The 24,239-nt window shown below is 46.6% G+C and overlaps 1 long non-coding RNA gene across 3 annotated transcripts in view; it reads right to left on the reverse strand.

The window, feature by feature from the left end:
- LOC140484489 (uncharacterized) overlaps window positions 1–24,239 on the reverse strand; it is a 110,733-nt gene that overhangs the window by 15,404 nt on the left and 71,090 nt on the right. For 2 of the 3 annotated variants that reach the window (XR_011962189.1, XR_011962187.1), the window contains exons 7-8: window positions 16,695–16,800; window positions 11,759–11,884 (exon numbers count right to left, since the gene is read on the reverse strand). This is a non-coding gene — a long non-coding RNA (uncharacterized lncRNA). Of the gene's footprint in view, window positions 1–9,109; window positions 9,467–11,758; window positions 11,885–16,694; window positions 16,801–24,239 lie in introns of all 3 variants that reach the window. The other variant, XR_011962188.1, reaches the window with a different exon arrangement.

Genomic DNA, 24,239 nt, shown 5'->3' on the forward strand with positions numbered 1-24,239 from the left:
CACCCCGACATACCCCCCAGTGTACAGTAACCATCACGGCCCGACATACCTCCCACTGTACAGTAACCATCACACCCCGACATACCCCCCACTGTACAGTAACCATCACGGCCCGACATACCTCCCACTGTACAGTAACCATCACACCCCGACATACCTCTCACTGTACAGTAACCATCACACCCCGACATACCTCCCAATGTACAGTAACCATCACACCCCGACATACCTCCCACTGTACACTCACCGTCACGGTCCGACATACCTCCCACTGTACAGTAACCATCACGGCCCATCATAGCTCCCACTGTACAGTAACCATCATGGTCTGACATACCTCCCACTGTACAGTAACCATCATGATCTGACATACCTCCCACTGTACAGTAACCGTCACACCCCGACATACCTCCCACTGTACAATAACAGTCACACCCCGACATACCACCCACTGTACAGTAACCGTTCACGGCCCAATTCCCTCCCAGTCTACGTGTGCTATCAAGAGCGACATGGTGGCTCAGTGTTTAGCACTGCTCCCTCACAGCACCACGGTCCTCAGTTCGATTCCGGCCTTGGGTAATTAACTGTGTGGAGTGTGCACATTTCCTCTGCGTCTGCATGGGTTTCCTAGCACCGTCCAAAGATGTGCAGGTCAGGTGTATTGACCACATTAAATTGCGAACTGTTTTAGTCATAGAGAAATGGGTGTGGATGGGTTACTCTTTGCAGGGTTGGTGTAGACTGGTTGGGCCAAAGGACCTGTTTCCACACTGTAAGGAATCTCATCTCCTCTCCAAGGTTCAAGTCAGGAATATGATGGAATAATCACTTGCCTGAATGAGTGTAGCTCCAACAGTACTCTAGTATGGACTTACTAGCAACAGGTAACACAGTTGCATGGGGAAGATCATGTCTCACAAACTTGATTGAATGTTTCGAGGAAGTGACAAAATTGATTGATGAGGGCATGGGGCTGGATGTTGGCCGTTTGGACATGAGCAAAGCCTTTGATATGGTTCCTTATGGCAGGCTCATACAGAAGGTGAAGTGAAATGGGATCAGCGGTCAGTTAGTAAGATGGATAGAGAACTGCTTTGTCACACAAGGCAGAGTAGTGATGGAACAGTGTTTTTGTGACTGGAGATCTGTAAATAGATTGGCGGAGTTGCAGATTGTGAGGATGATTGCCAGAGAATACAGCAGGATATAGGTCAGCTGCAGACTTGGACAGAGAGAACACCGATGTAACTTTATTTGGACAATTGTGACGTGATGCATTTTAGAAGGTCTAATGCAGGAGAAAAGTATAAAATGGATGGAAAAACTACTGGCCGCATCAACATCCAAAGAGATCTAGGTGTACAGCTCCACAGTTCCGTAAAAGTGGTAACACGGGTTGAGAGGGTGATCAAGAAAACTGACGGCAAACTTGCAGACAGGCATCGGAACATGCAGTATGAAAATTAGTAGGTCATATTGCAGCTGTAGAAAAACTTAGTTCGAAGAACATTTAGAATATTGTGTACAGTACTGGTTGCCACACGATGCTGAAGTGTTGGAGAGGGTACGGAAAAGTTTTAGCAGCATTTTGTCTGGTTTGGAGGGTATTAGCCAAAAGGAGAAATTGAACACACATGGTTTGTTTGCACCTGGGCATCATTGGCTATGGGGCTACCTGATAGATATTTACAAAATTATCAGAGGCATAGATAGAAGGACAGTTAGAAGCTTTTCCCCAGAGTAGAAATATCAATTACTCAGGACCGTAGGTTTTAGGTAAAAGGGAGAAAGTTCAGGAGATGAGATCGGCAAGGTTTATTTTTGCTGTTCCAGACAGAATGTGGAAGTGCCTGGAATGCACTGATAGAGGGGAAGGAGCTAATACAGCAAGGTTGAAGAGGGATCTTGGCACAGATATGAGTAAGTAGGGAACAGAATGACATAGAGGGTATTGGAGCAAAAAATCTTTTGTTTCAACTTTTGAAAGGCATCGTGTGTCAGTGCGGGCTTGCTGGGCTGAAGGGCCTGTTCCTGTACTGGACTGTTCATTAAGACAAGATTTGAGAGCAGGAGTGACGAGATGCTCACTGAATGATTAGTGATGATCAAAAGGCACATTATTGTGTATCCCCCCTCCCGCCCCCCATCAACCTGCAGCTTCATATCCTCCCCCACTGTGGGGAAACTCAATATAGAGAATTTGACATGAAAGTCAGACCTGGTATCTGGTGACTCCATCTTGCTGCTCGCTCCTGCAGACTTCTATCCTGGACACCAACGTCTCGGGAGAAACTGCATGAACAGAAGCTGCATGTACTCCACACCCACCAATGCTGACATCTGACACATGTCAGCTTCACCATGCCATCCCAGCACATCTCCGACCCACTGACAGTACGCTTCTACACTTCAATGCTGCAGCTCAGGGTGCACTGACAACTCTCATTGCAATGCTGCTGCAAGGACACTGTGCTCAGGGACACACACCCAGCTCATGGACTGTCCCACTGGGCTGCTCACTCCGTTTTTTTACACATTCACTTTGAGCTGACTTGAATGTTCACAGAATTATTGCCTCGCCTTACCCTGTCTTTCGCAGTGTTTCCCCGCAGCCAGAGCTACCAGGCTCACCCGCCTGCTGTCTTGTCTTTGTGTTTAGCACAGACACAAACTCAGGAAGCTTGATATCATTGTCCAGTCAGTCACGGTGCCCAGCACAGTGAGTCAGGGGGAGTTTCAGATCCCAGTCCGGGAGCTTGGACACAGTCAGTCACGGTGCCCAGCACAGTGAGTCAGGGGGAGTCTCGGATCCCAGTCCGGGGGCTTGGACACGGTCAGTCATGGTGCCCAGCACAGTGAGACAGGGGGAGTCTCAGATTCCAGTCCGGGGGCTTGGAAACGTTCAGACAACCTCTCGTAGTTGTTAGGGTCAGGATCCTTCACCAGTTAGGGGGCGAGAAGCAGAATGTAGGGAGCCCCCTATCCCTCTTGGCTCTTTCTGCTCTCATGTGGGGTGGTTCTTTCTGAAATGTGACAATTACCAAGCGGTATTAAGGGAGGTAGAATTGTTTGTTACAGCTGGTACAGACCGAGAGAAGGTGCTGCATTCAGTGAGAGTGGGAGAACATGAGCCATTGTGGGAGGTGGGTGCAGTAACAGAGAGACAGTGAGGGCGAGCTCACAAAGTGCAGATGGTGGTACTTACCATGGTGGAGTGGAGAAGGTCACTGACCTCCTTCCAACACTGCGGGGCATTCACCCAGCAGGCTGGCACCTCACTGACACAGGGGTCAACCACCAACCAAGCTGGCAGGGTATAGTATCATGGCCTCCCCTGCCAGTCCTGGAGGAAGATAATGTCCCTCTCATGCACCATGCCATCCACCAGAACCTCAGTGGCTTGGTCTCAAAGTGAAGCCCCAGTTTTACCCCCTATGCCATGTCCAGGGTGTTTCGAATTGACAATCTAAGAGTGTAATGACTTTTTACTAATGGCACCTGGAACAGGGAGGCCGGTGCATTCTGGGATATCCAGTCAGTGAACAGTTGTTATGACGAAGGGGAAAATCATCGTGTTAGTGTCAGATGAGAAGATAACCACGTGTGCAGGGAGGGTAGTTAATGAGGCAGATTGGGGATTGTATCGTGAGAAAATGCACTTCACCTTGTGGAGAGAAACCCTCCATAAATCCTGATTAAAGTGAGACTTGACCAAATCATAAGATGGGTTAGGCCTCTGTTTGTCTGAATCAAAGTAGGGATGCAGTGTGAAACACTGGGAGCAACAAAGTTGGAGTGGAGAATTACAAAGGCGATTCAAATCCTTAAAAAGGGGTAATACAACGTTCCAAACTGTTAAATTGAGCCGTGGAAAATTCCTGCTTTATAGTTACCTACATTATCCAATCCTCATTGGATGCAGGAATGGTGCTGGAGGCCTGGAGAATGGCTAATACCGCAACTTTGTTTAATGTGGACTGACTGAATAGGTCAAGGCTGGAATTCTGAGACAGTGGATAAACGGTCACTGAGGAAGTCTCAGGGACTCCAGGACATTCGGTCTGGATTTGTGCAAGGAAGATCGAGTGTAATTAATCTGACCATATCAGTCTGAGGCAGTAACTTGGAACTGCATGTGACTTAATTGGATTTAATGAGCGATCCCATGGCAGACAGTTTAAAAACAGAAACTCGGCCTGGACGGAATTTCACATTGGCCCCAAGGTCCCGTACTTCCCGCGGGAGCCTGTGCCCCACAACCTGAGCCGCCTCCGGAATTTTAATTTTGTCCCTTTCAAAGATGTGAAAAGGAAGGCCCTGTATAGACTGCTGCTGCACACCGTCCACCTCTTCTCCCTCATCCACCACCCGGACACGTCTTGGCGTGCCCATTTGCCACCGGGCGGTGGAGATCCCCAGTGGAAGGCTCTCTACGCGGGAGTCCTCCCCCTCTCTCTCGGGGATCTGGGGTGGAGGGTGCTGCACGCAGCAGTCCCCTGCAACCGCAGGTTCCAGTGGTTCACGGACTCCCAGCCCAACTGCTTGTTCTCTGGCGCTGTGGAGTCCGTGGACCATGTATATATTGGGTGTGGGCGTTTGCACTCCCTTTTTGATTTTCTCAGAAACCTTCTCCTATGTTTCTGGCTGCACTTCAGTCCCACGCTCCTGATCTTCGGGCACCCGGTACGGAGGAGGGAGGGCAGGTCCGAAGACCTCCTCGTGGGTCTGCTCCTGGGCCTGGCCAAACTGGCCATCAACAGGTCCAGGCAGCGGGCCGTGGAGGGGGTCGTTAGGGCCGACTGCCTGCCCCTCTTCCGGGGTTACGTTAGAGCCCGGGTGTCCTTGGAGAAGGAGCACGCGGTGTCCACCAACACCCTGGAGTCGTTCAGGGAGAGGTGGGCGCCGCAGGGAGTGGAGTGCATCATTTCTCCCTCCAACTCTATTTTGATTTAGTCCCTACCCTCCCCTTCACTGTTTTGCTCACACAGCATTGCCCTGTGGTTTGAAGGGCAGTGCTTGTCACTGGCCACTCAGGTGTTTTTCATATCTTCCTGGTGGTGGAAATTGAATAAAGATTCGTACACTTTGTGTCTTTCACTGTGAAAAAAAAAAAAAAAAAAATTAAAAACAGAAACTCGGCCTGGACGGAATTTCACATTGGCCCCAAGGTCCCGTACTTCCCGCGGGAGCCTGTGCCCCACAACCTGAGCCGCCTCCGGAATTTTAATTTTGTCCCTTTCAAAGATGTGAAAAGGAAGGCCCTGTATAGACTGCTGCTGCACACCGTCCACCTCTTCTCCCTCATCCACCACCCGGACACGTCTTGGCGTGCCCATTTGCCACCGGGCGGTGGAGATCCCCAGTGGAAGGCTCTCTACGCGGGAGTCCTCCCCCTCTCTCTCGGGGATCTGGGGTGGAGGGTGCTGCACGCAGCAGTCCCCTGCAACCGCAGGTTCCAGTGGTTCACGGACTCCCAGCCCAACTGCTTGTTCTCTGGCGCTGTGGAGTCCGTGGACCATGTATATATTAGGTGTGGGCGTTTGCACTCCCTTTTTGATTTTCTCAAAAACCTTCTCCTCTGCTTTTGGCTGCACTTCAGTCCCACGCTCCTGATCTTCGGGCACCCAGTGCGGAGGAGGGAGGGCAGGTCCGAGGACCTCCTCGTGGGTCTGCTCCTGGGCCTGGCCAAACTGGCCATCAACAGGTCCAGGCAGCGGGCCGTGGAGGGGGTCGTTAGGGCCGACTGCCTGCCCCTCTTCCGGGGTTACGTTAGAGCCAGGGTGTCCTTGGAGAAGGAGCACGCGGTGTCCACCAGCACCCTGGAGTCGTTCAGGAAGAGGTGGGCGCCACAGGGACTGGAGTGTATTATTTCTCCCTCCAACTCTATTTTGATTTAGTCCCTACCCTCCCCTTCACTGTTTTGATCACACAGCATTACCCTTTGATGTGAAGGGCAGTGCTTGTCACTGGCCACTCTGGTGGTTTCCTATCTTCCTGGTGGTGGAAATTGAATAAAGATTCGTGCACTTTGTGTCTTTCACTGTGTCTCGTACCTGCACACACACACACACCATGGGTGTTGGGGAAAAAATAAGCACTACCGCAGTTAGGCGGTAGTGTGGGGGTTAGTAAAAAAAAATTAAAAAAAATAAAAACAGAAACTATGGGATCCAGGTGAATGGAGCAAACAACCCAGAGAAGTGCAAGGCAAGGCATTTGGGGACATCAACAATAGAGAGGAATGGACAATAAATGAGAGCATAGTCTGTGTGGGCGGATAAATGAAGGTAGCTGGAAACATCAATAATCTCGTTAATGTAGCAAATAGCGTCATTTCCTCTATCAGCCAAAGGGCAGAATTTCAGAGCAGGAAACTCATGCTGGAAATGCATAAATAATGAGTTCAGTCACAGCTTGGGGATGATGTGCAGTTCTGGTCACCCCATCACAGGGAAGGATGGAATTGGACTGGAGAGGGTACATAAAAGATCCGTTACCCTGTGACAGTGGAAGTGCAGTTCTGAGGAAAGATAGGAATGGAGGATGCTGAGAGGAGATTTGATCGGGGTGCACATTCTGTCAGGGGCCTGTGCAGAGAGGAAAATAACATCTTGTTCCTGTTGATAAACTGCTTTACCAGTGGTGAACATTTAATGTAATTGGCTGAAATATCAGAAAAGTGGTGAGGAAAGTTGTAATTTCACCCAGAGTATGCTCGGGATCTGGGAGGCACACATGGAAGCGGAGTAGAGGCAGAAACTCTCAAACCATTTTTAAAAGTTGCCGGGATCTGCAGCTGAAGTCCTATAGTGTCCGGGGAGACAGAACTTGGACTTTAACAAAACAACATTACCTCTTGTCCAATGCAGACAGTGGACAGATTGATCTTGTCTATACTGCTATTTTCTGAAGTTTTCAAAGGTTACCAATATCTGATAGAATCAATACGCAGAGATGAGGGTGAGGGCAGGGAGGAGCAGTGTGTGAATTGATTAGCATCACACTATTACTGATTCCATCCTTTATACAAAATGCTACTTCATTGTGTTGGTCTATTAATCCTTCCTGTCGAAATGGGGAAAACCTTTAATTATCCATTTCCCAGTCATGGTGACACTGCAACCCCATCTCCATAATCCCAGCTACATCTGAGCTGGTTCACACTGTTTAAAGCTAACATTTCACTGGCCTTGTTGAAAAGTTCCCAGCTTCATTCTTGCCCCATTGAAGGCTGCTCTCAATCAACTAATGTTTCTCACTCTTAATTATTGCATAGCAGTCTCTACTCATCATCCTGAACGTTACAATAAAATGATCGCTGCCCCCCAAAACGTTCCCCTACTGACACTTGCCCCACTTCTTCCCCAAGGACCAGGTCCAACAGTACATGCTCTCTTGGGCTGGACACATACTCCTGAAGTGAACTCTCCTCCATGTAATCCAGGAACACTCGCCCCTCAGGACACTGCACCACCAGTAACCCAGTCAATATCTGAATAAATTAAGTTTCTCAGTATAACTAATCTGTAATACTGTCATCGCTCTCCATCATTTCTTTGGTTGCTTGCTGACAGACTTTTCCTCACAGTGTAATTGTAAACTTTTTGTTCTGTAGCTCCAGCCAAATTCATTCTGTCCTTGGACGGATCCTCTTTCTCTTGGACTCCTTAACTAACGCTAATCTAAACCAATACTTCTACCTTCATCCTTTCCCTTCCCTTCTATCATTTTGGAATATTTTATACCCAGCAATATTTAACATCCCGTCCTGCCATTCCTTGAGCCAGCTCTCGGTGATCAGTACATCAGATTTCCACACACCAAACTGCTTCTGTAACTCCGAACACTCCCAATATTCAGGTCCATGCAGATTACCTCAGATTATGGCTTTCTTTCTCACTCCATCTTCCACTGTTAACCGTGTTGTTGTAAATTATTGCCAATTGTATCTCCCATTATTTTGAAAATCCTGGTAGTCTCCTCTACTATTTCTTTTTAGATCCTAAGCACACACCAAGTTATTTTTAATCCCTCCCAAAAAAAACCCGTAAGAAATTCAGTCCCAGCTCCGTCACGTTAGCCCATCCAGCTTGTACAGTTGCTGACTTCCCGAGAACCAGTTCCAATGTCCCAGGAATCTGAAGCCCTTCCTGCTGCACCATCGTTTCAGTCACACTCTCATCTACCTAAAACTCCGAGTTCTGTTCTCACTTGGACACGGCCCTGGAAGTATTCCAGGGATTGCTGCATTTGCGGACGGGCTTGCTAACCATCCACCGAGCTCCCTACGTTCGGACTTCCAGACCACTTCACCCTTCCTACCCAGGTCATTCTTACCAACATGGGCATGATCTTTGACTTTTCACTGTCCCCCAGACGAATGTCCTGCAGACACAGTGACATTCTTAACCCCACTATCCTGGAATTACAGGCAGGCTGACACCTTCTTCACTTTCCTGACTCCCCTGTGCCTATTGCACCTCCTTCCTTCTCCCTCCCCTCCCGTACAGTCAGGCTGCTTTTGGTGCCACAGACATGGCTCTGACTGCCCGCCCTTGAGCAGTCTATACCTTCATCAGCTTCCAAACTGGGAAACTGAATTGGGAGGGAGACACCAGGATATGCTTGTATTCCCAGACTGTTTCTCTCTGATTGCCTAGTCCCCCAGACCCTTCCTTCTTCCAGGCCGTCATGACTGCAGGGTGATCTGCTGTGTGTGTGTGCTGTCCACTTAATGTCAGCATCACAGATGTCCCATAGTGTCTTTAGTCACTGTCTGAGCTCCATGACCCAGTGTCCATCTAGGACACGAGCAGGGGCTATGAACACATTTTCCATCTGACAAACATGTCCTAAAATGTATTTTGTCTCGAGTTACTTAATTAATTACTTAAAATGAAGTTAACATCCAGGAAATAACAATATGTTTAAATCCCTTATTCAACTGTGGCTTACTGAGGGTAATTTATTATATTGGCTCACAATTTTACTTCTCCCTCTTATTTTTGTGTTCAACCCTTATTTGAGAAGTTTAAAAAATTTGACAACTTATAGCAATTAACTGACAGTCGCTAATAACAGCGCATTTATCAGCCAATCAACTTACAGCATTTTCTGTGACGGCTCTTGCACTTGTTTCAAACTCAGTGCAGGCAGGTCCCAGCAACAGAAAGTTATCTCTGTGACTCCCAGGTACGTGTAATCCTCCAGCTCCCACACCACTCTGTTCCCTCACAGGGTCACCATCTCTGTGACTCCCAGATATGTGTAATGCTCCAGCTCCCACTCCACTCTGCTCCCTCATAGGGTCACCGTCTCTGTGACTCCCAGGTAGTGTAATCCTCCAGCTCATACTGCACTCTGTTCCCTGACAGGGTCACCATCTCTGTGACTCCCAGGGACGTGTAATCCTCCAGCTCCCACTCCACTCTGCTCCTTCACAGGGTCACTGTCCCATCTCGTTCTGTGTCAGCAACAAACATGGAAGCAGTAGATTTTATCCATCCATCAAATGCATCGAATCCCTTTGTGATCAGTTGGGGGTCAAGCACTAATTCATTTATTCCCACTTAGTTTTCTGTTAAAGAATTCCCAATCCATGCCAGTACATTCCCTCCAATCCCACATTTGCCAATATTGCTTATCCACATCCTCAGTGGGATCTTGTTGAAAGGTTTTTGAAAATCCCGACAAACCATTCTTCCCTTTTATCTACTCTGCTTATTCACAGCCAGACAGGAAAACAAATCCAGCAGGGTTTGTGAAATGAAATTTCAGTTTCAGAACATGCTTGGCATGGGTAGAGGATTGGCTAATTAGCAGAAGACAGAGAAGGTATAAAGGGGTCGTTTTCACGACGGGAACTGGTGACGAGGGGAACTCCGCAGAGGTCAGTGTTGGGACCACCCTGTACATGTTATACATTAACAGTCTGGACAAAGGATGTGAAGGGGTACAACAACTAGTTTTACAAGAAAGAGCCCAGGATGAAATGTTTGTCATATCAGAAGCTGGTGAAGTCTCTGAGTCTGTACTTGATGAATTTTCAGAGGTGGCGGTGGCAGGATCTCATTCAAACTTACAGAATACTGAGGGGCCTAGATGGAGTGGACGGGGGTGGGGAGATGTTTTCACTGCTGGAGAGACCAGGGCTCAAGAGCACGTCTTCAGAGTGAAGGAACAACCCTTTAGAATGGAGATCTGGAGGAATTTATTCAGCTAGAGGGTGATGAATCTGTGGAACGGTTCCTACCGGAGGGAGGGTTATAGATGAGGGTGGCATTTACTAGATAGGGTACAAGAGCTGGAGAAGGTTATGGAGATGATTAGATGGATGGAGATACTAGAGGAGCTTGCATTCACAGGGTGGGGTGATAGCGACGGGAGACTGTTATACAGAGAGTGAGTCTTGCAGGAACTGGATTGGGAGAGTCACAGGCATTGGATTGGGTTCTACAGATTGAGAGTAATGCGGGAACCTGTTAGATTACACAGATATGGAGGATTGTGGGGTCTCCACATCTTGAGAGGTTTTCAGGAAGAGGTTACACCAATAAGGAGGGATTAGATTACTTTTAGATTACTTACAGTGTGGAAACAGGCCCTTCAGCCCAACAAGTCCACACCAACCCGCCGAAGCGCAACCCACCCATACCCCTACATTTACCCCTGACGTAACACTACAGGCAATTTAGCATGGCCAATCCACCTGGACTGCACATTTTTGGACTGTGGGAGGAAACCAGAGCACCCGGAGGAAACCCACGCAGACACGGGGAGAATGTACAAACTCCACACAGTCAATCGCCTGAGGCGGGAATTGAACCCGGGTCTCTGGTGCTGTGAAGCAGCAGTGCTTACCACTGAACCATCCCAAACTGCAGAGCTACACAAAGAGAGAGTATTTGAGGGGCAGGGAGGAGCACACAGAGATGGGAAGTGTTGTTGCAGCTGGAAAAAGGTCTGGAGGTGTTTACACAGATAAAGAGTCAGGTCGGGATGGGAGATGGTTACAGAGGTCATGTGGTGCTATAGGCCAGGAGGCAAGAATGTGATCTGGCCAGCAGAAGGTTACAGTGATATCATGTTCTCTTGGGGCTTGGGGTAAGTACACAGGTGAGTATTTTTGTACAGGCTGGAGGATTTCACAGAGACAGGGTGGACTGTAGTTATTGTGGAAAACTACAGAAATAGAGATTATTGTACTGAGTGCAGGATGAGGTTACTGAGATTGAGCACGTTACCGAGTTTGGAGCAAATTATACATAGGGAGCGTCGTCAGCATTGGAGTAGGTTTCAAATAAACAGCAGGATTATGGGAGGGGTGGAAGTGACAGAAATTGGAACTTTTCTGGGAATTACAAGCATTCAAGACACTGGCACAGATGCGTTGGAGTGAAAGGATGTCTCCTTGCTGTATGACTCTATCACAAGACAAGAGACAGTGTGAGAGGGGAAATATAGAACAGAAAGATCCCAAGTTTCATTACCACCTTCTTAAGGGAGGCCTCCTTTCCCCTCTGTTGTCCCGATCCTCACTAAGACAGCACTGGCCTGGATTGATAACGGTCAACGTCCTATATTGACATAGGAAGGCTCAGTACAGCAGAGATGAAAGTAAACAAGAGAGTGTGGATTGAGTCTTGACCCATCATGCTCTGTATTCACCCTTCAATACTATATCTGTGTCATGTCTTCCGGACTAAACTTCGATCCTTTAAATTCGCTCTGCTCTGTTCACTGTGAGTGATCTTACCTGGCTGCAGGATTTATTGAAAAAACCAGATCTCCCTGCCCCAGGCTGACCAATCGTGTTCAATGAGATGATGAATGAAACATCCAACAATTGGGAGGTTTATTGAGACAGGAACATCCTGAGTACCTGCAGGAGACAGAAATACACAGAATGGGAAATTAGACTGATGCAGTGAGGGTTGTACAGGGAGAATGGCGCTGAGTACCACAGAGATCTGGAATATCCCAGTCTCTATCCCTGCCCTGTGCTGCTGCGTCTCTCTGGAGTGGAGAGTTCTGTTGGCTCAGGATCTGGAGTAACTACAAAAGCTGCAGTCACTGGCAGCAATTAGACTCTCACAGTGACAGATACCACATGGAGTGAGACTGAGTGATAGCATCAAATTGCAGGAAGGTGTCAGGATCAAACCATGGTCAAGAAGAAGGGGTTTGGTGCACTGGGATCAGTACTCAGGCATGATGAGGGAGCTATCAGTGGGACAGGCGATGGCCTAGTGTTACTCTCACTAGAGTGTTCATCCAGAATTTAATGACAGTGGCAGGGATACCCATCTGAATGTTCAATATCCTTTCAGGAACGAAATCTGCGATAGGCAGCTGGTCTGACCTACACATGACTCCAGACCCAGAGCAATGGGGTTGACTCTAAACTGCCTTCTCTAATAGTCTCACAAGGCACTCGGCTCAATGGCAGCTCGAGGGTGGGCATGAAATGCTGGCCAGCCAGAGACAGCAGCATCCCATGGAGTGAATTCAAAACAACACTGTTGGGACCAGCGTCCTGGCAAATTATGTCGGTGGGTTTATGGACAGGGCTTTAATTGACAGAGAAGATGCAGGGACAGGGTTCAGGTGAAAGGAGCTTTCCAAATCCAAAGAGAAAAGGGGACACATTGGAACAGCATGGGAATGTGGCTGAAGTCAAGCAGAAAGGAACAGGAAGGGACAGAGTTTAACTAAAACTGTACATCAGTGAATTAGGCTGTGACAGGACATTCTGGGAAAAAAGTCCATTACAATGTTCTTTTTTGGAATGGACAAAGTATCTGCAATAAGGTAATAGACTTGTGACACAGAGATAAATAAGATTTAGTCACCAGAAAGATGTGGTTAGGGGAGAAGCAAAAGGTGGAACATAAATATTCAATCGTACCCATTCTTGAGGGGTCTCGAGGAGTGCAGGATGGATAACCCTGACAGTAATGGGGAACAAAGGCATTACAGAGAAAGCATTTGGCATCTGATGATGCAGCTGAATCAACCTGAATGCAGATTATGAGTTACACGTGTCAAAAACACAAGCAGGAGAACAGTTTTGAGGCTGCCTGACAGCATTTCATTGCTCAACACTGTCACACTTTCCAATGAATTCCTGTCTCATGCAAAGGCAATGTGATCATTTTGGGAGACTTCAATCTTTGTCAAAAATGATATTCTCCGAACTCCTCTTCAAGTGTTTGTGTCAGTGTTTCTTTGAATAACATATTGTGTAAATGGCCAGGGACGTGACTATCTCAGATCGACCGTTGGGTGATGACGCTGAGTGAACGAGTAATGTCCCACTGAGATATCCTCTGGGAAATTGTAGTGTAGTGGATTTCAGCGAGATGATGGATTTTTAAAGTGACCATAAAGCACACCCAACAATCACAACCAAAGCCATTGACATGTGTTTGAGAGGAGAATTGACCAAGGTAAACAGGGGACACAGTGAGGTGTGTGGCTGGAAATGGTCAGTGGAAAACATTTACAGTCATAGAGATGTACAGCACAGAAACAGGGCCTTTGGTCCATCTCGTTCATGCTGCCCACATACACTAACATAATTTTGTCTCATTTGCCAGCACTTGGCCCAAATCCCCCTCAACCCTTCCTGTTCGTATACACATCCAGATGCCTTTTAGATGCAGTAATTGCACCAGTCTCCACCACTTCATCTAGCAGTTCATTCCATTTACGCATCACCCTCTGCCTGAAAAAGTTGCCCCTTTGGTCCCTTTTATATATTTCTCTTCTCACCCTGACTCCACTACCTCAGGGAAAAGACCTTGTCTGTTAAACCTATCCATGCCTCTCATGATTGTATAAATCTCTATATGGTCACCCCTCAGCCTCAAGTAGCCCCAACCCATTCAACCTCTCCCTTCAGTTCAAATCTTCCAATCCTGGCAACACCCTTGTAAATCTTTTCTGAAACCTTGCAATTTATACAACATCCTTCTGATAGGGAGGAGACAAGAACTGCATGCAATATTCCAAAAGTGGCTTATCCAATGCCCTGTACAGCCACAACATGACCTCCCAACTCCTCTACTCAGTGCTCTGATCAGTAAACGCAAGCAGAATATACACCTTCTTCACTATCCTATTTACCTGGGATTATACTTTCAAGGAACTATGAACTTGGACTCCAAGGTCTCTTTGTTCAGTAACACTCCCCAGGACCTTACCACTCAGTGCACCAAGATCCTTCTGTATATCAATGTCCCTCAGTATCCTAACTTTCTTCATGAATTTGATATGACCCCACACTTGGACAGATTAAATTTAATTTGTCATTTCTCTGCACATCTTTCCAACTGATCTGTAACCTCCTGCAACCTTGGATCTCCTTGCTCATTCACCCCAACTCCATCAATTTTCATATCATCTGCAATAATTACCTTTGTCACTTCCTTTCATTTCAATTGTGTGAGAATGTGTAACCAGACGGCATAAAATCCCAGCAGGAGCTCACCCATTTAAGATGGAGATGAGGAGGAATGTCTTCACTCAGAGGGTAGGGAATCTGTGAGAATTCCTGACTGCAGGGGGGGATGTCGAGGCTGGGTCATTAAGAATATTGATAGCAGAGATGGTTAGATGTTAATGGATCAGGGAAACAAGGGTTTTGTGGAAAAGGCAGGAATGTAGAGTTGGAGAGTATCAGATCAGCCATGATCTGATTGAAGGGCAGAGCATCCTCAATGGGTCAAATGGCCTCATTCCCCTCCGACATGTTATGGTCTTAACTCGAACTCAATGTCTGCATTATAACACTATGGGTCTTTCCTCACAAAACTCCTCTAAAATGGGTCTATTGGATATTTATTACTACACAGCATTTGAACTCCACTGGACAAATTTGTTGCAGTCCCCTTGATATGATAGAACATAGAACATAGAACAATACAGCACAGAACAGGCCCTTCGGCCCACGATGTTGTGCCGAACTTCTAACCTAGATTAAGCACCCATCCATGTACCTATCCAAATGCCGCTTAAAGGTCGCCAATGATTCTGACTCTACCACTCCCACGGGCAGCGCATTCCATGCCCCCACCACTCTCTGGGTAAAGAACCCAACCCTGACATCTCCCCTATACCTTCCACCCTTCACCTTAAATTTATGTCCCCTTGTAACACTCTGTTGTACCCGGGGAAAAAGTTTCTGACTGTCTACTCTATCTATTCCTCTGATCATCTTATAAACATCTTATGATGTTATAGAAAACCATCTCGTATCCAATCCAGGCTTCCATCCATTACAGCCCTGATACTCATTAGTTATCCAGTCGGGATGGAGACCACTGTCACACACAGTTACTGTACTGCCCTTGCTACAAGTACATTCAGTGTCCTGACTGTAACCATGTTGACATTCCCATCACTGGTTGATTCCTTTAAAAGAATTCCAGCCAATGATTGCTGCAGCTGCTTGTTCATTCCCAGCTCCATCCAAATAGACTCCAAATTTTGATCTTCAGTTCCACGTGGCTATCTCATAAATTCATAAACCTCATCCTTTCTTCACAACTTGGTTGCCTTTTTGCCTGTCCTCCCTAGATCCCAACAACCCTTCAATATTCCCTTCCCAGCGATGGTCATTCTGCAGCTACATCTCCGAATGACAGTTCCATCATATCTGTTCCCTGTCATTCCATCTGCCTTATGGCGAATACAGGGAGTCATTCCTCAGTAGTGGGAGGATGAACGGATGGATAGAGGTTGCAGAGATAGGGAGGCTTACAGGGACTCGAGGATTTTCGAGATAAATCTGGGCAATAATGTTCATGGGACAAAGGGGTTTGTGGATTGGAGGAATTTACAGAGATAGAGGGAGCTGGATTAGATTCTGGAGATAGGGATAGGGATGGATATAGGGAGAGGCAGGCAGACTGAGAGGGACAGACAGGGAGTGTTTCAGTAGGAGTTTATTGTGTATATTGACAGAGATATGGAAGGTTGTAGTGACTACAGATGTTTACAGATATAAGAAGGCTTCTCGGTTCTGGAGGCTGCACAGATCGGAGACAGTTAAACAAATGGGGAGGGTTGCACAAAATGAAAGGTTCCTGTGGTCGGGAGGGTTGGTAGGGAGAGGGTGAAGTTTAAATGGATTAAGATCCAAGATTAGTCGAACAATAAGGAGGTTACGATTTTTTTAACAGGTAAGGAAGGGTTGTAAGAGCTGGAGAAGTTTACCCAGATAGGGATGGATGGAGAGGTTAGAGACAAAACACATTTACATGGGGGTTGGCATTGGTAGGAGGAGCTTACAGGGATAGACAGGGCTCGGCAATTACAGGGATGAAGGAATTTAGTATCGACTGGAGAATTCTAGGGATTAGGGTGTCAGGGATTGGAGAACCTGACAGAGACAGACAGCATTGTGTGTCCTAGAGGAGATTCCAAATAGAGGAAGGATTATCGGGACTGTAGTATATTACTAAGATCACTCATAGAGTATGTGCCAAGACTGATGCCTGGGACCTCCTGTGCAGTCTCAGGGAGTTCCAGTACAGCAGAGGTGACAGCAGGGCCCTCACAATATGGTGGGAATGAAGCCTAGAATGTTGCTGTTCCTTGCCCAGCATTGTAACTATGTCCTGTGTTCCAGGTCTGAATAAAGATGGCCACTAACTCCACCCTGTGTTGTTTACTGTGAGTAATCTTACCAGCTGCAGGATTTACTGAAGGCTCCAGATCTCCCTCTCCATCTGGCTGACCAAGCGTCTTCAATGAGGTGATGGATGAGACAGGAGTTAGGAACATCCTGATTACCTGCATGAGACAGAAATAGACAGAATGGGAAATTAGACTGATGCAGTGAGGATACCTCATGTAGAGTAGCACTGAGTCCAACAGAGATCACAAAAGTCCCAGTCTCCATCCCTGGTCTGTGCTGTTACGGATCGGAGGATTATTTTGGCTCTGGATCCGGAGTAGCTGTAAGAGTGAGAGACGCTGACAGAGGCAGCAATCAGACCCACACAGTGAGGGATACCAAATGGAGAGAGACTGAGTGATATCACCAGAGTGCTGAAAGATTTCAGGAACAAACCATGGTGTCAGAAGAAGTAGGTCTGATGCAGTGGGCACTGCTACCAGTACTCAGGGAGGAATCAGTTATTTTATTGGGATGGTACATTTCTGGGACCAGTGTCAATATTGAAACATGGGGCTGTGGCTGTGGACAAACAGGAAGAAACAGGAAGAGACTAAGTTTAACTAAAACTATACATCAGCAGATAGGTTTGTGACAAGAATTTGTGATTTCAAAAGTAAATTACTATTTCATAATTTGAATGCACGAAGCATTTGTAAGAAGGGATATGCTCGTGTGACTCTGATTTCTATCTAATCACCATCAGGGAGACGTGGTCACAGGGTGAACAAAAGGTGGGGCCTTAATATTCACGGCTACACAACATTGTGGAAAGTCAGGCAGAGTGGGAAGGAGAATGGGAAACTCTCATCGTTCGGGATAACAATGGGATTATATGGGGCCTCAGATTATCAATCATTAGGAAACCAAATCCTGGGTAATAAGACTCAGAACAGAGAAGGTGAAGGGCAGTGTTAAGGCCCCATTACAGAATTACATTGTGAGGCATGAATTGGACAGGGAATTATTGGAATTTGTAACAAAGACAGTAGGACAACTGAAAGGGGATTCAACTTCCCTATCTTACCATTCCATTGTTGGTGGGTCACAAACGAGGCTGACTCTCTCCCACTCTCAGGGGAGTCTGTGGGTGGCTGTACAGACCGATGTGGCCTTCCACACTTGGGGCAGAAGGTGGCTGTGGGATGGGGATGGCTGGGACATTGGTGTGACAACGCGCTCCTTGTGCTGTTTTCTCCTGGATTCACCTTTTTCCCCACATCAAGTGTCCAACTGCTCGACGCCATCCCAATGCTCCTCCCCCACTTTGAATGGTCTTGGCTCAGTAATTCCCAGGATTTACCAGACTTCTTTAAGCGATGCGCAGAAGACAAAAAAAAACACTAACAATTCTGAAGAAGCCAATGCTTTAGTAATATGGAAGTATTTGTTAAAGGAATTGCTATTGGGATACTAACAGGAGGAGTGCAGTAGGAAGGGGAAACATTGTCAGGGCTTAATCAGATGATAGGAACAGGGAGAGGTGAAGGTGCTGGAGGTGGTGAGAGTGTTACAGAGAGAGGCAAGGGCCTGAACGGTGTTACAAAGCCAGTACGGATTGCTGCACTGGAGGGGGTTGCAGTGGTAGGGAGGGACACGTATTTTCTATTTATTCATTCATTCAATAAGGATGTCACGGATTGAGTCAGCATTCTTTGCCCCACAGCTAATTTCCTAGAGGGCAAATCAGAGTCAGCCATATTGCTACGGGTCTGGAGTCACACGTGAACCATGGTGTCAGATGTCAGGTAACAATATCAGATGTCCTTCCCTCAAGGACAGACATGAACCAGTTAACTTTTTCCATGTAATCAACACTATTTTTATGATGGCCTCACTAATGTCCTGTACAGATATAACATGACATGACATCCCAACTCCTAATCTCAATGCACTGACCAATGAAGGTAACCATCCCAAACATCTGCTTTACCAACCTGTCTACCTGTGACACCACTTTCAAAGAACCTTTTACCTGCATCCCTGGGTCTCTGACTGTACAACTCCAGCTCTGGTCTGCTTTACCAGAGTGCAACATTGTGTATTTCTCCACTTGCTATTCGTAAACTCACTGGCCCACTCTCAGATAATCCCCTTCACTGTCCACTTTACCACCACTTCCAGTCTCACTTACAAACTTGCTAACCATGACTCCTGTATTATCATCTAAACCGTTCATATAAATGATGCACAACAATTACCAAGCACCGAACCCCATGACACACCGTTGGTTACAGGCCTACAGTTTGAGCAGCAACCCTCTATGAACATGCTCTGTCTCCTACAGTCAATCCTGTTTTGTATCCAGGTGGTGACCGATCCCTGATTATGTGTGATATAAACTTATTAACCAGTCTGCCATGCAGAACCTTGTCAAAGGCCTTGCTAAAGTTAATGTGGACATCTTCCACTGCTCCACCTTGATCTATCATTTTTCTACCTCCACAAACACTCCATCCAGTTTGTGAGCCATGGTTTCCCATGCACAAAGCCATGCTGACTATCGCTGATCCATCCTTGCCTTTCCAAATGCATGATGATCTTTTCTCTCAGAATCTCCTCCAACAACTTACCCACCTCTTCCATCAGTCTCACTGGGCTGGAGTGGCTGTTGATGATACAAATATTTCGGTGACGTGCCCTGTAAATTCCTCCCGAGCTTCTCACAGAGCGCTGGGATACATCTGATCATGTCCCAAGGTTTTATCACCCTTTTTCCATTTTAAACCATCCTGTTATCCAATGTGAACTCTGTTCAATACATCACATCATTGACCTTTCAGGGGCCCTATTCTCTCCCGAGCTAATATTTAGCCCCTGTTGAAACTTATCAAAATACTTCCTAAATTTCAAATATACTTCGACTGCTACTAGCCTCCCCCACCCTTATATATTCTGCCTATTATGGTCACACCAAAATATAGAATCCAACAGATTTTTTAAAAATTCCCCATTTATAAAACCACACATCGCCCATTGCACAGACTGGGAGTGTTGTACAAAGTGGAGGAGATCACACTGATAGGGATGGTTTTAAAGACGGAGCAATGTTGAGTAATAATGGGGATTGCAATGGTGACAGCAGGTTTCAGCAAGTTGGAGGATATACACCTGAAGGAGGTTACACAGATAGCATGGCTTTAGGGTCTGATAGGGGCTACACAGTGAAGAGGCTGTAGTAACTGGAGGCAGTTACACAGATAGGGACAGTAATAGTGATAGGCAGAATTCACAAAAACGGGGAGGATTGTAGGGTCTGCAGGGCACTACAGACATGAGACGAGTTGTATCAACTTGATGATGAATACAGGCAGGGAGGGTTGAGAGGTTTGGAGCAGTTCACCATGATCGGCAGGAGCACGGAGACTGGAGATGTTATTGAATTGCAGAAGTTTCAAATCACTGTAGGCAGTCAGAGATCATGAGGGAGTGACAATGTCTGCTGGAGTTTCCTCAGATCTGGAGGATTGCAAGGACTTGATGATGTTATATATGGAAGTAGGGTTGTCGGGACTGAAGCTGGGAACAGAGATAGAGGGATAAGCAGGGGATTAGAAATATGGTGGTTAGTGGTCTCTGGTGGAAGTTCCACATAGAGGGATGTTTTGTGGAACTGCAGGATCCTGCAGAGATGTGGAGAGCTGGAGGGGTTTCACTGAGCAAAGAAGATTTGGAGGGATGGAGCACTTTACAGGGATAAGGATGTTGTTAGGTTGGGGAGGTTTACACAGACAGGGATTGTTTAGGGACCGGAGCAGATGACAGAGGTAAAGACGGTTGTACAGATGGGAAGAACATACAGACTTATGGAGGGTAGTCGTGACAGTAGATGTTTATAGATACAGGAAGGTTTAAGTTGTGCAGGTTATTTAGACATGGAGGATGTGGAATCGGACAGATTTTCCAGGAGATAACAAGGGCAATTTTGGTTGGAGACAGTGTCACAGATAAGGGAGCATTAGTAATCTCTTACAGTTGGTCAAAGTGGGAAGTGTTGTAGGGGAGGGTGATGTTTACACAGATAGGGGTGTAAGAGCTGGAGAAGGTTATAGAGATGGGTAGATGGATGGAGAGACTGGAGGAGCTTGCATTGACAGGTTGTGTGCTGCGATGGTTGGATGTCACACAGATAGGGAATCTTATAGGAGCTGGATTGGGAGAGTCACAGGCATTGGAGCGGGTTCTACAGATCGGAATGCTGCAGGGACCTGAGAGGATTGTAGGGTCTTCACAGATTGATTGTGTCAATCAGTCTGGTGAGCTAGGTGAGGTAGGTACGGAAAGCTTAAATCCAATGTATACCATCTTCATTTTCCAGACCGGAACTTCAATATCCCTCATAAGCCACGAATCCCTAAACCTGCCCGCTTTTCCCTTCACTCTAACAGGGACAGATTTGCCCTGAATTCTTAATATCACACTTTTAAAAGGCTTCCATTTGCTAGTCATTCCTTTTCCTTCAAACAGACTCACCCAGTTGACGGTACCATGATGTGGAGGAGCCGGTGGTGACTGGGATGGGCAAAGTTAAAAATCACACAACACCAGCTTCCAGTCCAGCGGGTTTATTTAGAGGCACTAGGTTTCAGATCACTGCTTCATCAGGGGGTTGTGGAGCCCAATCATAAGGCAAAGAATTTATAGCAACAGGATTGCAGTGTCATGGAATGTAATACTAAACACATTTAGTTTAAGTTTTCATCTTTTAAACCGATCACCTGCGCTTTGAAAGCTGGTGCTTTGAGATAAACCTGTTGGAGTATAACCTGGTTTTGTGTTATTTTTAATTCATCCGATCGACCTGTGCTCGATCTTGCCTTATGGCCCCAAACCTGGCCCTGCTCCAGTTTCACACCTTAATCTGTGGATCTGTCTTATTTTTTTCCATAACTATGTTAAAACTAAGACAGTTGTGGTCACTGGACCCAAAGTGCTCTCTGACTGACACTTCAGTCACTTGCCCGACCACATTTTCTGAGGGGAGGTCCAGCGTTGCACCCGCCTGAGTAGAGTTGGACCTTGTTAGAGTTGCAACTTGATTTAGGAAACATTCTTGGACACATTTGACAAATTGCACTCAGTACGGGCCTTTTACCCTGTGGGTGACCCAGTCAATGCTGGGAAAATTAAAATCTCCAACTAATACTACTCTATTATTCCGACAGGTATTTCCAATCTCTCTACACATCAGCTCCTCTAGTACCTGCCGGCTTTTGGGAGTCTATAATACAGTCCCAACAAACAGGTTTGTTTCTATGTTCTAAACATGTGACCTCATTTGATGACTCTTTAAGTGTATCCTGTCTAAGCACTGGTGTGAAATCCTCCCTTATCAAAAGGACAACTCCCCTCCTCACTTACATGTCCTTCTGTCCCGCCTGTAGCTTCTGTATCTTGGAACACAGAGCTGCCAGTCCAGCCCTTCTCTCAGCCATGTTTCAGTTATGGCTATAATATCCCAATCCCCAGATATAATCCATGCTCTGAGCTCATCTGCCTTACCAGTCAGGCCTCATGCATTGAAAGAAATGAACTTTAAACCAGAAGTCTTTTCCCTCCCTCGTCTGTGCCCCTGGATATCCTGAATAGGAAACTTGCTCTCGATGGCTAATGTATTTTCTCCTCAGTTTTCGATGGTCCCTCTCTTAATCAGAGTCCCAATTTCCTGCCAAAGTAGTTTAAACCTCCCAGGGTAACACGAGCAAATCTTCGCGCAGTGATACTGGTGCCCCTCTGGTTCAAGTCTAACCTATCCCCACCATAACAGGTCACCTCTACCCCAGAAGAGATCCCAATGATCCAAGAACTGAAAACCCTGCCCCCTCCAACAGCTCCTCAGTCATACATCCACCCCCCGGCCTATCTTTCTATGTCTATCCTCACTGGGGCAGGTGGCACCAGGAGTAATCAAGAGATCACTGCCCTTGAGGTCCTGCTTTTTAACTTCTTACCTAATGCCTGATCCTCATTTCACAGGACCCCATCCCATTGTGTTTATGACGAGGGAGTAGTAAAGGCAGCAAGTCCAGCGAATACAGATCAGGCGATATCATGAGTTTGATGAAGAAAACACAGTGCAATAAAACCAGGTGAAGCCATTCACAAGGACAGGGAGTGCAACGGGGTCCTTAGAAATGGCTGTGAAATATCCTTGTCAGATCCCATGAAGGAAAAGCCACAAGGTACTTTCTCAGTATAGTTAGAATAAAAGGGTAACTGAGGAAAGGGTGAGGCCTATTAGAAACCAAAGAAACAATCTGTGCATGGAGCCAGAGGAAATAGGTGAGGTCTTCAATGAATACTTCCCATCTGTATTCACGCAGGAGAAAGGCATTGTAGCCGGGGATATCAGATAGGATGGTGAGGTTCTAGGACATGTTAAGATCAATAAGGAGGAGGTACTAAATATTTTCACAGGCATAAAAAGGTGCAGAAATCCCCAGTGCCCAATGAAATGTATCCCAGGCTGCTATGGGAAGTAAGGGAGGAGATTGCTGGGGCTCTGGTTGACTTATTTACTACTTTGCTGGCCACAGGTGAAGTGCTGAATGACTGGAGGATCGCTAATGTGGTTCCTTTGTTCAAGAAGGGCAGCAGGGATAGGCCAGGTAATTACAGAGCAGATAGTCTGACAGTGGGGGGAGGGAAATCATTGGATACCACCCTGAGGATGAATCAAAACTTGCAAATGCAAGAATCAACTCGGATAAGTCATCACGGATTTGGTAGAGGAAGATACTGTAGGAGGAATTCAGTTTAGTTTTTTGAAATGGTGTCTAAAAATACTGAAGAAGGCAGTGCAGATGATGTAGGTTACATGGAGTTCATTAAGGCCTTTGACAAGTTCCCACATGGAAGGCAGATCCAAAAGGAAAGAGCCCATGGGATCCAAGGCAAGTTGGCAAATTGGTAACAAAATTGTTGTATAATCTTTTCCGTGTTTGAAGTTGTTTCACCAGCGGGTGTACCACAGGGATCTGTGCAGGAACGATCACTGGTTATTCTGGGGAATAATAACTTCGATGTGAAAGCAGAAGATATCATTAGTCAGTTTGCAGATGACATGAGAGGTGAGGATGTTGTTCAGAGTGAGGGGAATGATCTCAGGCTACAGTCTGATGACGATCAGATGGTAATCTGAGTAGAGTTTAGTTCTGATCAATGTTGTGTGGAATGCTCTGCCCCAGAGGGCAGTGGAGGCCCAGTCTCTGGATTCTTTTAAGAAAGAATTGGATAGAGCTCTTAAATATAGTGGAGTCAAGGGGTATGGAGATAAGGCTGGAACAGGATACTGATTAGGAATGATCAGCCATGATCATATTGAATGGCGGTGCAGGCTCGAAGGGTAGAATGGCCTACTCCTGCATCTATTGTCTATTGTCTATTGTCTATAATGTGAGATCATACCCTGTGGGAGGTACGATAAGCGAAGGACAGACAAAATGAATGCTTGGACCTTGCGGAGTGCTGAGGAACACAGGGACCTCAGTGGACAACCCAAAGATCTCTGAAGGTGTCAGCACAGGTGGACCGGGTGGGGAAGGCACCTGAACTG

This window comes from Chiloscyllium punctatum, chromosome 13 (genome assembly GCF_047496795.1).
Source record: "Chiloscyllium punctatum isolate Juve2018m chromosome 13, sChiPun1.3, whole genome shotgun sequence".
Lineage (NCBI taxonomy): Eukaryota > Metazoa > Chordata > Chondrichthyes > Orectolobiformes > Hemiscylliidae > Chiloscyllium > Chiloscyllium punctatum.